General features: G+C 42.3%; 1 pseudogene across 1 annotated transcript in view; it reads right to left on the bottom strand.

Moving 5' to 3' along the window:
* The window catches only part of LOC308316459 (secretory carrier-associated membrane protein 1-like), a 50858-nt pseudogene that overhangs the window by 4285 nt on the left and 31378 nt on the right, over positions 1 to 15195 (bottom strand). Inside the window, exons 6-8 of the transcript XR_013966204.1 lie at positions 6126 to 6285; positions 4479 to 4580; positions 2191 to 2308 (exon numbers count right to left, since the gene is read on the bottom strand). The product of XR_013966204.1 is annotated as a secretory carrier-associated membrane protein 1-like (transcript). The remainder of the gene's footprint in view (positions 1 to 2190; positions 2309 to 4478; positions 4581 to 6125; positions 6286 to 15195) is intronic.

Genomic DNA, 15195 nt, shown 5'->3' with positions numbered 1-15195 from the left:
AAAAAATCGATTAATCGACGTTCAATCGATACGCACGGGAATCGATTTTTTTATTTTGAAAAAGCGGCCCCTTTTGATCCACGAGCCATGCTTGCGCCTCGCAGCACCTCGCAACGCCTCCTCTTTCCCCGTATTAACAACAAGGAAGTCAACTGAACAAGTGCAGCTGCAGTCCCAGGAGACAGGAAAAATAAATCGAAAGTGTGGTTGCATTTTAAAATACCCTATTTGAATAAAGGTTGTAGGCTACACGAGAGTGAAAATGACCGCTGGGAAAATCCCTAATTGAGAGTGTAGGCAAGTGCACCACAGCTCAGTGGACATTAAATATAGGCTACCATGTTTGATAAGTCATATAAAAACATTACTTACACCCAAATGAAAATATAAACTTCACAGATTATAGATCACTTGGAATTATAACAATCTGTTGAGTATTGCCTGAATAATGCCACTATAAAATCCCAACTTTTATCGATGCGCCATTGCGCTGAGAACCTTGTGGAGCCTGGCGGTGTACATTATACTTGTGAGGACCTGCTTGGATTCACATGGTGAGTGCGCTCAGTGCGCGCACCGAAAATTCAAAGATCTGCAATCTCATGCGCTGCGTTGTGCATATTGGCTGAGTGAGTATAATGGCACGAATGAAACTAGGCCTATAGATTTATTTTGGCGATGCAGAGAATTGATTTTGCCGTTGCCAGAGATATCTTTTTTTTTTCTTGTCTGAAGACTGACCTGTTCCATCACTGTGAACTCCCATGCAGCAGAGCAGCTCCTACAGACCCAGACCAAAACACCTTTTCTCTTTGGCATTTAATTGCACCTGATCGTATTATTGTAATTATGTAGCCTATACTATTTGCCTGTGTTTTTTCTTTTAATTATGCTTTTTTTTTGTGCGCCGATGGTGATGCTCCACTTGTTTCAGCCTGTAGGCCTACAGCACTTTGGTCAGCTTTTATTGTTTTAAATGTGCTATATAAATAAAGTTTGATTTAGGCCTATATTGGAGCAGGTGCTGGCAAATAACTAATTACTGTAATGCCATGCAGTGAAGTTGCGCAAATGTCAACTCAATTAGCAAGCGGAGCTGCTCTCATGCACTCTGCACTGCAGTCTGCAGCACAATGACTGCAGATCTCTTCTTAAAGTTTACTTATTATGGTTTACTTTCAACCATAAACCATAATATGATTGACAAACCTTGGATTATAATTCTTCATCGACCAACAGCGCATGCAGCATGACTATGAGGTAATTTAACTATGTGGGATTTCTCCATCGGCATCGCATGTCGATAAAAAATGGGATTTCACTAGTGGCATTATTCAGGCAATACTCAACAGATTGTTATAATTCCAAGTGATCTATAATCTGTGAAGTTTATATATTTTTTCCCATACGCACACTCACAGTCACATTAACTTTATGATCAATCAAATCAACCGTGGTTGATTTTATTTCTGACAAGTGTCAGGCTTGAAGAGTTCATTCATGTTACCGTTCGTTTACAATTGACAGAGGAGTTTGGATTATATATATTTGTATTTGATGGAGAGGTAATGCCTGTTTCAGGCAGTTGACTTGTTACGGTCGGATGTTTTATTAAGCCTAATTATTTGTGCGTCACGCTTTCATGAAGGCTGCAACAGTTGTTGCTTATTGTTTAAAATAAATGAGACCAATCCAAGCATGCCTTTCTCTCCGCTATATCGTTGTTTAAGCTAAAGAGTCACTGCTCGCATTGCACACCTCGCATCGCACCCCCCCCCCCTCCGTTGGGTTTCGAACGTCGACGATCGAAACAAAGGAATCGATCATGAATCGATCATCAAAGCGCACAAGTACTGTCGACCGCTACGAACTCTCAGATCACAGCCAATCACAGATGACAACGTGGCCAGGGAGCCAATCACGAGAACGGCCAAAGGCCGGTGGATTACAGGGAGTTCATCCCACAGTGTGGGTGGGGCCAGAAGGGAGAGGAGTCTGGGACGCGAGTCGTGTGTTGTGTGAGCTTGTAGATCTGCTCTTTTGGTACTGAATGTGAACGACGGTTCAGTGCGTGCGTGTGCGTGCATACATGTGTGTGTTTGCATGTGTGCGTGTGCGTGTGTGTGTTTGCGCGTGTGCGTGTGTGTGCGTGGCGTGCGTGTGTGTGCGTGTGTGTGTGTGCGTGCGTACCCTCTTGAACATGATGAGCGACATCACGGCCAGCGAGGTGAACAGGATGGCGATCAGGATCATGATGATTCCGACAGGAATGCTTTTATTCAGCGCCATCAGAGCCGAGATCCACCCGCTGAGGACGGACGCACACACACACACACACACACACACACACACACAGTCACACACAGTCACAGTCACACACACACACACACACACACAGTCACACACAGTCACAGTCACACACACACACACACACACACACAGTCACACACACACACACACACACACACACACACACACACACACACACACACACACACACACACACACACACACACACACACACACACACACACAGTCACAGTCACAGTCACACACACACATTTTAACATCAACTATTTTAACAGCAATATTATGCTAATATAGCTACACATATATATGATATATATACAATATTATGCTAATATAGCTACACATATATATGATATATATACAATATTATGCTAATATAGCTAAACATATATATCGTTGCTGTCAGGAGGAAACCTCAAGACTACTTTTTTTTTTCATAAATCGATGCTACTGAACCCCCTTTACGTCTGTGTGTGTTACGGACATATTTAACCAATGGAAACACCCTTTACGTCTGTGTGTGTTGTTATGAACATATTCAACCAATGGAAACACCCTTTACGTCTGTCTGTCTGTGTGTTATGGACATATTGAACCAATAGAAACACCCTTTACGTCTGTGTGTTGTTATGGACATATTGAACCAATGGAAACACCCTTTACGTCTGTGTGTTGTTATGGACATATTGAACCAATGGAAACACCCTTTACGTCTGTGTGTTGTTATGGACATATTGAACCAATGGAAACACCCTTTACGTCTGTGTGTTGTTATGAACATATTCAACCAATGGAAACACCCTTTACGTCTGTGTGTTGTTATGGACATATTGAACCAATGGAAACACCCTTTACGTCTGTGTGTTGTTATGGACATATTGAACCAATGGAAACACCCTTTACGTCTGTGTGTTGTTATGGACATATTGAACCAATGGAAACACCCTTTACGTCTGTGTGTTGTTATGAACATATTGAACCAATGGAAACACCCTTTACGTCTGTGTGTTGTTATGGACATATTGAACCAATGGAAACACCCTTTACGTCTGTGTGTTGTTATGGACATATTGAACCAATGGAAACACCCTTTACGTCTGTGTGTTGTTATGGACATATTGAACCAATGGAAACACCCTTTACGTCTGTGTGTTGTTATGGACATATTGAACCAATGGAAACACCCTTTACGTCTGTGTGTTGTTATGGACATATTGAACCAATAGAAACACCCTTTACGTCTGTGTGTTGTTATGAACATATTGAACCAATTGGTGCGTGCGTGCGTGCGTGCGTTTGTGTGTGTGTGTGTGTGTGTGTGTGTGTGTGTGTGTGTGTGTGTGTGTGTGTGTGCGAGCGTGTACAGTATGTGTGATAATCAAACTTGGAGATCCATTGTCAGTGGAGTTAAGAGGTTTCTCTGTCACTGATAAGAACTAAATTGACAGAGAAAACCACCTAACTCCACTTGAGCTGCATTCGGGTAAAGTGGTGATTAATATAATGACACATGCAAGTATCTGATAATATACAAAGTCACAATACCAACTGTGATGAGGCAGTGTTGCAAAAATATAAGGTTTTCGTCCATTTCTGAAAAGGTTCAAATTAGTTTTTCCATTTCCTGAAAAATTAAGAGGTTTCATCCCGACAGCAGAGATATAAAACCTGGATTTACCTACGGAAAATTATCATCATCTATCGATACAGACGTTGTCAGTGAGCTGGGCTCTCATTGGCCTTAACGCACGGTCTGTCAGTGAGCTGGGCTCTCATTGGCCTTAACGCACGGTCTGTCAGTGAGCTGGGCTCTCATTGGCCTTAACGCACGGTCTGCCAGTGAGCTGGGCTCTCATTGGCCTTAACGCACGGTCTGTCAGTGAGCTGGGCTCTCATTGGCCTTAACGCACGGTCTGTCAGTGAGCTGTGATCTCATTGGCCTTAACGCACGATCTGTCAGTGAGCTGGGCTCTCATTGGCCTTAACGCACGGTCTGTCAGTGAGCTGTGATCTCATTGGCCTTAACGCACGATCTGTCAGTGAGCTGGGCTCTCATTGGCCTTAACGCACGGTCTGTCAGTGAGCTGGGCTCTCATTGGCCTTAACGCACACCAAGATATTCACCTGGCGCCCCAGCCTGATGTTTTGTAGATCAGATATATTCTCACCTGGCGCCCCAGCCACTGATGCCGATGCACTGCATGACGTAGATCCCAAACTGACAGATGTACACGAAGAAGAACACGAAGAACCGGAAGGAACTGTCACTCCTGGAATACAAAAATATAATATTGTTTATTAGAGAAGCTCAGATCATCGGCCGATATTCACTCTGATCGGTAATCAGCATTTACCCGATCTGTGATCTGGAGAAAGTGATCTTTTACACCATTTAAGTGGTATAAATGTCAATCAGATATATAGTATATAATATAATTTATCATCTTATGACCAGGACTAAACATTCTCCCTTTCCTCCAATGTGGCGCAAAAATCATTGAATATATATTTCAGAGCGAACATTTTTAACTAAAATATTGGCTTCTAGGCCGGGGGGTCCCTGGAACTACATATTTTGAGATGGGGGGGTCCGTGGCCCAATAGAGAAAATTCTGGGGGTCCTTCACATGAAAAAGGTTGAGCACCAACTGACATAGAAACATAGGATTTACATAGGATTTAGAAGCCTTTTTTTAATCGACCTCAGTCCAAAATGGGTTAGACGGACACTTCTGTAGCAATAAGTGGCACAATGGGTAAGAGATGGACTGCGTGTGAACCAGGTTCGGAAAAGGAGCTCAATGTGTGACTAAAAACCAATGAAATAAGGGAGGCAGAAACTGGAGTGAAAAGGTAACTGAAATATTATTATTATTATCAAAAACAACTTAAACAACTTTGAACAATTATAGAAAATAATAAACCAAAAAAATGGGGGCCCTTTAAAGGTGGTGACTGTCCAGGGTGAGTTTCTAGCTAGGGGGACATTCAGTCTTTCTCCAGGGGGGGGGGGAGAATTGGGTTACCACATTTGTGGAGGGAGGGGGGGCGTCGAGGTCCGGGTCGGCTCGCCAGGTTCAGGTACCAGCCGGTACCAGAACCATCCAAGGAGTTTCCTTTTAAGGACACAAGAAACCTGACCGAAGAGTATCCAAAGATTGTCACAGTGAACCTGCTGCTCCTGCCATGCTGCTGTCAAACATTTCGGCCATCTTGCATAGGTGGAAGTGGGAGTGGGGAGTGTGAGACCTGATGTCACTTTTATACTGCCTTGATTGACAGTTGACATGGGTTGCCATTCGCGGGTTGCCATGTTGGCTGGGTTACACTTCACACTTTATATATAAAAATATATATGTTAATGACTTTTAGAAGATTTAGAACCCTTTCCTGGGGGTCTTTGTGTGTGTAATATGTGGTTTTAGTGTCTCTGAACTTCCTGGACTACATCTCAGTAGGACAGCCCCTCCCCCTATCCACGAGGAGGAGCAGTGCACCAAAGCATTATTGGAATAAGGGCCTTTCTCGGCCCCACCCCTCTCCAATTGTTTATATTGTGTTTCGTTTTCCAAGATGGCCGACAGCACCAGGAGGGTGGGGTCCGAGAAAAGGGGGCGGTACCATAGCGTGCGTGTGTTAGCCAATCACCTGAAGGCTTCCATAAAAAGGGGGCGGTACCATAGCATGCGTGTGTTAGCCAATCACCTGAAGGCTCCGTAAAGGGGGCGGTACCATAGCGTGTGTGTGTTAGCCAATCACCTGAAGGCTCCGTAAAGGGGGCGGTACCATAGCGTGTGTGTGTGTTAGCCAATCACCTGAAGGCTCCGTAAAGGGGGCGGTACCAGCAGACGAAGGAGCAGGGCGTGAACAGCAGCAGCCATAGGATGGCCAGGCCGAAGTCGACGCCCCTTTGGGCGTCGACGCAGAACCACGCCAGGCAGCCGAACAGGTTGGCCAACAGCGTCCCCGCGTGGGCTGGAGGGGAAATACAGCACGTTAGGAAAACACACAGCGCCCCCGCACGGGCTGGAGGGAAATACAGCACGTTAGGAAAACACACAGCGCCCCCGCGCGAGCTGGAGGGGAAATACAGCACGTTAGGAAAACACACAGCGTCCCCGCGTGGGCTGGAGGGGAAATGCAGCACGTTAGGAAAACACACCGGAATTGAGTAAAATGTGTGAGTGCATTAGGACCAGAATGGAAACAAGACTTTCTTCGGAAATCCCTTTGGACCAAAATGCCTGACTGTACCTTGTGTCTAATAAAATATTCAATCAATCAATCAAAAAGTACAAATGTATTGGCATCAATAATAATTACCAAAAGTAGAAAGGCATAATGAGCAATTATGCAGAATGTCCCATTTAACAACTTTAAAAAAGAAGATAGTTAATAGTTAATAGTTAATAAAGAAGATAATTTGAAATTAGCCGATCTACAAGCTCACAATGCGTCGCGTGGCTAAAATATATGCTTTGTATGAATAACAATGAAAATCAGTGACGTAGTAGAAGTAAGTAGAAGTAGAAGTACTGGGAATACAGTAAGTAGTAGTAGTAGTAGTAGTAGTAGGAGCGGCCGTCAGTCTCCAGTAAGAACTACTTAAGTAAATGTACTTTCAGCCAGCAGCTGGTCACCAGACAGTCAGGTGATCATGTGATCATGTGACTGACCCAGAGCCACAGACAGTCAGGTGATCATGTGACTACAGACAGTCAGGTGATCATGTGACTACAGTCAGGTGATCATGTGACTGACCCAGAGCCACAGACAGTCAGGTGATCATGTGACTGACCCAGAGTCACAGACAGTCAGGTGATCATGTGTCTGACCCACAGTCACAGACAGTCAGGTGATCATGTGACTACAGACAGTCAGGTGATCATGTGACTGACCCAGAGTCACAGACAGTCAGGTGATCATGTGTCTGACCCACAGTCACAGACAGTCAGGTGATCATGTGACTACAGACAGTCAGGTGATCATGTGACTGACCCAGAGCCACAGACAGTCAGGTGATCATGTGACTGACCCAGCCACTGACAGTCAGGACATCGAGGGGGGGCGCTTTTTGATCTGCACGCTCACAAAGCGCTGTCATGCAACACTTGTAGATTCACGGATGACAATAAACATTTCACAGAATATATACCACTTTGCATTAAAACAATTGGTTGTGCATATAGGCTGCATAGGAGGCACTTGTGAAACTATAGCCTATAGATGTATTTTATGGATGTGGAGGACTGGTGTTGTGAGGTGAACTTGGCGTGCGGAGATCTGCAAACTCAACACGGTGAACACGCATATAATAATAATATAAATGAGGGCTGAGGCTGATTAAGTTACCAAATAACGGCCCATGGGCTTATATGGGCCGAGGGCGGGTATTTGAAGGAGGCGATTGTTACGCAAAATGGTGTCAGAACATGGGCCGTTATTAGGTGCTGGGCAGCTATTTGAGCATGGGCTGTTATTTGGTAATATACGGTATGTTAACAGTTCATAAAGTTAACTACGGGTATAACTATAACTACATGCATTTGAAATTCAATACAAAAGGTCACTTTTAAGGATTCCAATTCAAATATTGCAAAAAATAGCTGATCTACTAAATGCATTTCGGCATTTTTTTTTGGCTAATGTGGCCCCTCTGGAGTGAGCGTGGAAATATACTGGCCCTCGCCATCGTCAAAGTCGCCCAGCCATATTTACCCTATTGAAACAAATGTATACAATGATAGAAAAAGGCGTCAAAGTTCCAAGTGGGAGGGTGGGGGGTTGTTACTCGTCCTGTCTCTTGTTCCGTTTAGTCTAATTTTTGTTTTGTTTCAGTGTCAGTTTTGTGACCAAACCAACTGAAAAACAACTCTGTCCATGTACTACCAGAACTGTCCTGTTCCCTGTCTGTTCTCTGTATTTGTATGTAAAAATAGAAAAAGAAGCATGACATATGTACTACATTATTTCCCGTCTATAACCCTATTCTATGCTCAATAAAAAACTCTAAAATTGAAAGTCGCCCAGCCAGCCCTGATGCCCTGGTGCCTCGGAAACAAATCCTTGATATTTCTGCGTTTAACAAGGCCTAAGAGCCTATAAAACCCTGCTGATTCACAATACAAGCCTATTTTTTGAATATGTCTCTGGTTGCTTTGGGGTGGGTTCCTACTTGTAAACACTGAATAGCTTGCTGGTTGATGCTGTAGTTATATGCTTTGGGGTGGGTTCCTACTTGTAAACACTGAATAGCTTGCTGGTTGATGCTGTAGTTATATGCTTTGGGGTGGGTTCCTACTTGTAAACACTGAATAGCTTGCTGGTTGATACTGTAGTTATATGCTTTTGGCTATTTCTGCCTCTATAGAGCGCCGCAGTCCCGCCCCCTTTCAGAAAAGCGAGTGGCCCAGGAAGTGAAAGCCCCATGCATTCTGCCATCGGCACTTCTAATATAATTTATTTAAAGACGGTTACGCCGCGGACAAAGCCAACTCGGATCGTGACGAATCATGACAATGAACACAATATTTTGGGCCGATCAAATAATTTATAAGACGAAAAATAAAACAAATAGTGTTTTGTCTCCTGACTTTCTTTTCTTCTTTCTAATGATTTGATCGTCCCAGAATATTGTGTTCATTGTCATGATTCGTCACGATCCGAATTGGCTTTGTCCGCGGCGTAACCGTCTTTAAATAAATTATATTAAAAGTGCCGATGGCAGAATGCATGGGGCTTTCACTTCCTGGGCCACTCGCTTTTCTGAAAGGGGGCGGGGACTGCGGCGCTCTATTAAGGCCTTATATTAAAGGCTGCTGATTCACAATAGAACCAAATATTGTCATTCTGATTGTTCTGGGATGTCGGCACACTACCCGTAGACCAGGGGTGTCCAACTCAACTTGGGGCGAGGGCCGCATTGGTCAAAAGGTCACTTGATGGGGGCCACAACCAGTTGCGGACGCACACTCGATGACTCAGTCAGTCACTGCTATAATATCTATCTATCTATCTATCTATCAGGAAATGATTACAACATCATTTCCTGTGTTTCATGAAACTGATATGCTCAGACCGAGCCAGTCAGCCAGCAAGCCACACACATAGGCCCTCATTTATCAATCGAGTGTAAACTCTGCCACAGATTCGAGTGTAGGTTTCGTAGTACACCCACGTCGCCACGGCATTTATAAAGTGATCGCAAACAGCTGATCCTTCCTTCATTTCGTTCTGACGTTAATAAATGTGACGGCTGAAATCTATCTGGCACGCCCTATGAAATCAAGCCTCGCCCTCGTTTTTGCGACATGAACAATTGCAATACGACGGTTGGTAAGTTTGGTAACCAGGGTTACAGGAAAGAATACGTTTCTCCCGTGCCTTATTGCTGCCCACACCCCCCTCTCTTGACACACACACACACACACACACACACACACACACGCAACTTGCAAGCCGAACTAACTGGTGTCTTGTTAAATAAAGAACGAACACCTGCATGAATTAAATAAAGTTGTAGGCCTACCCTGTCTGTTTCCCTCTCGCTTGCCTTGCTGTCATGTCCACGCATGCACGCATAATCGCATATACATGACACATCGACATCGCATCGCCATGAATGGAATTAGTTTGTAGGCTGGCCTATATTAATTTTACTAGGGATGCACCGAAAATTCGGCCACCGAAAATATTCGGCCGAAAATGGCTAAAAATGTATTTTCGGCCTATTCGGTTTCGGCTCAAATAGGCCGAAAATATATCACCGAATAGTCAAAACACTGGGTTGCTATAAACGCAACACGCGATTGTCTTGAACGTAACCAGAGCGCTCGGCATCTACCCCTCTCTCTCTCCCCAACTTCAGTCTCCCCCACACACACACACACACACGGAGCGTCTCTGTGGCTGCGATGCGCTCCGCGAAAACTGCGAGCTCATCAACAGGTTGCAAAATGCCCAAAACAGGTCCCAAAACATGGTATTTGTGAGCACCGCCACTGTCTATTCTTTTGTCGTATGACCAAAAATGCTCCCCAATGTCTGAATCTGTGAGCTTGCAGGCAGGCTACGACGGACGAACACTAGCAGTGTAGCACTAGCTCGTTAGCTCCTCAAATTTGCGCATTGAAGTAGACATAGGGCTAAAGCAGAAGCAGAACGTCCGTGAACGTTTTGCTTAACAATGAACAGTTGTTCAGTGCTGTTTAACTTTGGCAATATGTGATACTAGAGCCTAGACTAGAGAACATGCTAATATGACTGCTAAATAAGAACGTTTTCCCCCCATCAGCTAGCGTGCTATTGTGTGTGTGTGTGTGTGTGTGTGTGTGTGTGTGTGTGTGTGTGCGCGCGCGCGCGCGCGTGCGTGTGTGCGTGCCCACACAGACTGCGTGTAGGACAGTGGTTCTCATAGTGGGAGTTCCAGCTAGAGCTAGATAGTTAGAAAGTAAACCAAGTGGACCCTAAGGTTCTGTAACAGAGTGCAAAAATGGAACCAAATAGACTCTCAAAATTTACATTGATTTTACAATAGAAATAAAAAATAAATTGGGGTCCCAGAGATAGAAATGGAAAGAAAGACAGTCAGCTATACACGGTCAACATTACAGATAACAGTATCATTACAAGTACAAGGAATGGCAAATCAAATTGTATAAAAAACGGGGTAAAATATTAATTTTGAAGGAGTATTCATTTGTATTATTAGTTACAACATGCCTACAATAACGTGAAGCATTTTTTTAAAGGTAATTGCAAAAAGGTGCCATAATCCGATTCATCGATTCATCGTTTAAATAATCGCCCGATGAATCGATTATAAAAATCCATAATCATGTCTTTTGCCATAATAGCTTTACAACAAAGATGTATTCGGCTATTCGGTATTCGGTTTTCGGCCAACTGTTTCCTATATTCGGTATTCGGTTTCGGCCAAGAATTTCCCTTTCGGTGCATCCCTAAATTTTACCCATTCGTGCGCAGTGCACGGCGAAGACAGCGCACTGCTGTGATATTAAAGTCCTGTAGGTGACTGCCGACATGATAGCCTAGCTCTCTCATGCAGCATGAGAGAGGCTATCATGTCGTCAAGGCAGTCATAATCAACGTTTATGTAGTGATTTCTGATTTGATCATTGATGAACGAATCATAAACATATGGATGAAGGCTTGCCGCTTGCATGTGTGCTGGTATGTGTTGGCGACGCACGCCGCGGTCCCGTGACTCCCGTCCTCCCGAGCCCCGAAAATGATCTCGCTTTTATCTGAACTGTCAAAACCTGTCTAAGCACTTATTTAAATGGTGAATGATTAAGCCCCTTACGCCTATAGCCTGCTAGTACTTACTACAAATAGGCAAGCTGTATGCTTGTCATTGTCACTTGGAAATAAAGGCGTGCAGTCCATTTATGCCTTTTTTAAAATAATATCATAATCACATATGCCGCATCACCGCATGCGCTCCAAAATCATCTCACAAGTGCGCTTGCATAACAAGGCCAGTAAAGCACTGTTTGATTAAGCACAAACTAATACATTGTAAACATGTTATATTGTTTTTAATTGCGCGATTTTAATTACTTGTAAAGTTGGAAATCTCTCCCTTTTTTTTACATACACATACCGTTTTATATTAACATTTTAGGAGCGAAAACATATGTTTAGATGCCTGTGACAGCGTGTCAGCAGTTCAGACAATGCTGCTCCGCTTGTGTAAGACAGAAAAACAGCCAAAGAAAATGCGTACGCCAGCTGCGGAGCAGACGTGGGTTTTGAACGTTGTCACGTTCAATTTCAAGCTTTGCCGGAAATGGTAAATGTCGAAAATGTCGGCAATTTTGGCGTGCACCCATATTTTGGCGTACGCACGGTTGATAAATGAGGGCCATAGTGCTCAGACCCAGCCAGCCAGCAAGCCACACACATAGTGCTCAGACCCAGCCAGCCACACACATAGCTCCGTAAGGGAGTGGTTGCACCACTCAAAAAATCTTCAAAAAACTGAAGAGGCTACTGGAGATTGGAGAACCTGATTTGGACATGATCTGATGCAGGACAATGTCACTATGACAGAAAGAGAAGATGGGTCTGGCCACATTCATTCACCCCATAATCTCAGTGGAAAATGGGGAGATAGATATAGAAGAGAGATAGTCACTTACTCACTTGTTGTAACTTGTAGGGATGCCACAAAGTGACCATCAGCCAAATCGAATAGTCGACAGCTCTGCCGATTAATAATCGATTAATTGAACCCACCCCCCATATTAATCAATATCAGATACAACTTATAAGATTTTATATCATGCACATGCCATGGTCACATAACCATTATATGTTGAGTGCATGCTTTGATGGTTACAGTTTTATAATCAGTTTTGATGAGTAAACCTTTGTGGAGATCTTCTCAGTTCTCATTGTATGCTAGTTACTGCCATTCAGGATGGAAAATGAAATCCATTTGGATTTGGGGAGAAGTAGTTTCATAAGGGGCTGGTATGAAGTACTTGATATAAACAGAACATGTTGTTATTAAGGGGCTGGTATGAAGTACTTGATATAAAGAGAACATGTAGTTTCATAAGGGTCTGGTATGAAGTACTTGATATACAGAGAACATGTAGTTTCATAAGGGACTGGTATGAAGTACTTGATATAAAGAGAACATGTAGTTTCATAAGGGGCTGGTATGAAGTACTTGATATAAAGAGAACATGTAGTTTCATAAGGGTCTGGTTTGAAGTACTTGATATAAAGAGAACATGTAGTTTCATAAGGGGCTGGTATGAAGTACTTGATATAAAGAGAACATGTAGTTTCATAAGGGGCTGGTATGAAGTACTTGATATATAGAGAACATGTAGTTTCATAAAGGGCTGGTATGAAGTACTTGATATAAAGAGAACATGTTGTTATTAAGGGGCTGGTATGAAGTACTTGATATAAAGAGAACATGTAGTTTCATAAGGGTCTGGTATGAAGTACTTGATATAAAGAGAACATGTTGTTTCATAAGGGGCTGGTATGAAGTACTTGATATAAACAGAACATGTAGTTTCATAAGGGGCTGGTATGAAGTACTTGATATAAAGAGAACATGTAGTTTCATAAGGGGCTGGTATGAAGTACTTGATATAAAGAGAACATGTAGTTTCATAAGGGGCTGGTATGAAGTACTTGATATAAACAGAACATGTAGTTTCATAAGGGGCTGGTATGAAGTACTTGATATAAAGAGAACATGTAGTTTCATAAGGGGCTGGTATGAAGTACTTGATATAAAGAGAACATGTAGTTTCATAAGGGGCTGGTATGAAGTACTTGATATAAAGAGAACATGTAGTTTCATAAGGGTCTGGTATGAAGTACTTGATATATAGAGAACATGTAGTTTCATAAGGGACTGGTATGAAGTACTTGATATAAAGAGAACATGTAGTTTCATAAGGGGTTGGTATGAAGTACTTGATATAAAGAGAACATGTTGTTATTAAGGGGCTGGTATGAAGTACTTGATATATAGAGAACATGTAGTTTCATAAGGGACTGGTATGAAGTACTTGATATAAAGAGAACATGTAGTTTCATAAGGGGCTGGTATGAAGTACTTGATATATAGAGAACATGTAGTTTCATAAGGGTCTGGTATGAAGTACTTGATATAAAGAGAACATGTAGTTTCATAAGGTATGAAGTACTTGATATATAGAGAACATGTAGTTTCATAAGGGGCTGGTATGAAGTACTTGATATAAAGAGAACATGTAGTTTCATAAGGGGCTGGTATGAAGTACTTGATATATAGAGAACATGTAGTTTCATAAGGGTCTGGTATGAAGTACTTGATATAAACAGAACATGTTGTTATTAAGGGGCTGGTATGAAGTACTTGATATAAAGAGAACATGTAGTTTCATAAGGGGCTGGTATGAAGTACTTGATATATAGAGAACATGTAGTTTCATAAGGGGCTGGTATGAAGTACTTGATATAAAGAGAACATGTAGTTTCATAAGGGTCTGGTATGAAGTACTTGATATAAAGAGAACATGTAGTTTCATAAGGGGCTGGTATGAAGTACTTGATATATAGAGAACATGTAGTTTCATAAGGGTCTGGTATGAAGTACTTGATATAAACAGAACATGTTGTTATTAAGGGGCTGGTATGAAGTACTTGATATAAAGAGAACATGTAGTTTCATAAGGGGCTGGTATGAAGTACTTGATATATAGAGAACATGTAGTTTCATAAGGGGCTGGTATGAAGTACTTGATATAAAGAGAACATGTAGTTTCATAAGGGGCTGGTATGAAGTACTTGATATATAGAGAACATGTAGTTTCATAAGGGTCTGGTATGAAGTACTTGATATAAACAGAACATGTTGTTATTAAGGGGCTGGTATGAAGTACTTGATATAAAGAGAACATGTAGTTTCATAAGGGGCTGGTATGAAGTACTTGATATATAGAGAACATGTAGTTTCATAAGGGGCTGGTATGAAGTACTTGATATAAAGAGAACATGTAGTTTCATAAGGGACTGGTATGAAGTACTTGATATAAAGAGAACATGTAGTTTCATAAGGGGCTGGTATGAAGTACTTGATATAAAGAGAACATGTAGTTTCATAAGGGTCTGGTATGAAGTACTTGATATAAAGAGAACATGTAGTTTCATAAGGGGCTGGTATGAAGTACTTGATATATAGAGAACATGTAGTTTCATAAGGGGCTGGTATGAAGTACTTGATATAAAGAGAACATGTAGTTTCATAAGGGGCTGGTATGAAGTACTTGATATAAAGAGAACATGTAGTTTCATAAGGGTCTGGTATGAAGTACTTGATATAAAGAGAACATGTAGTTTCATAAGGGTCTG

Source organism: Protomyctophum bolini (assembly GCF_963924005.1).
Source record: "Protomyctophum bolini genome assembly, chromosome: 6".
NCBI classification, from domain to species: Eukaryota; Metazoa; Chordata; class Actinopteri; order Myctophiformes; family Myctophidae; genus Protomyctophum; species Protomyctophum bolini.
This window is presented reverse-complemented; position numbering and strand designations above follow the sequence as displayed.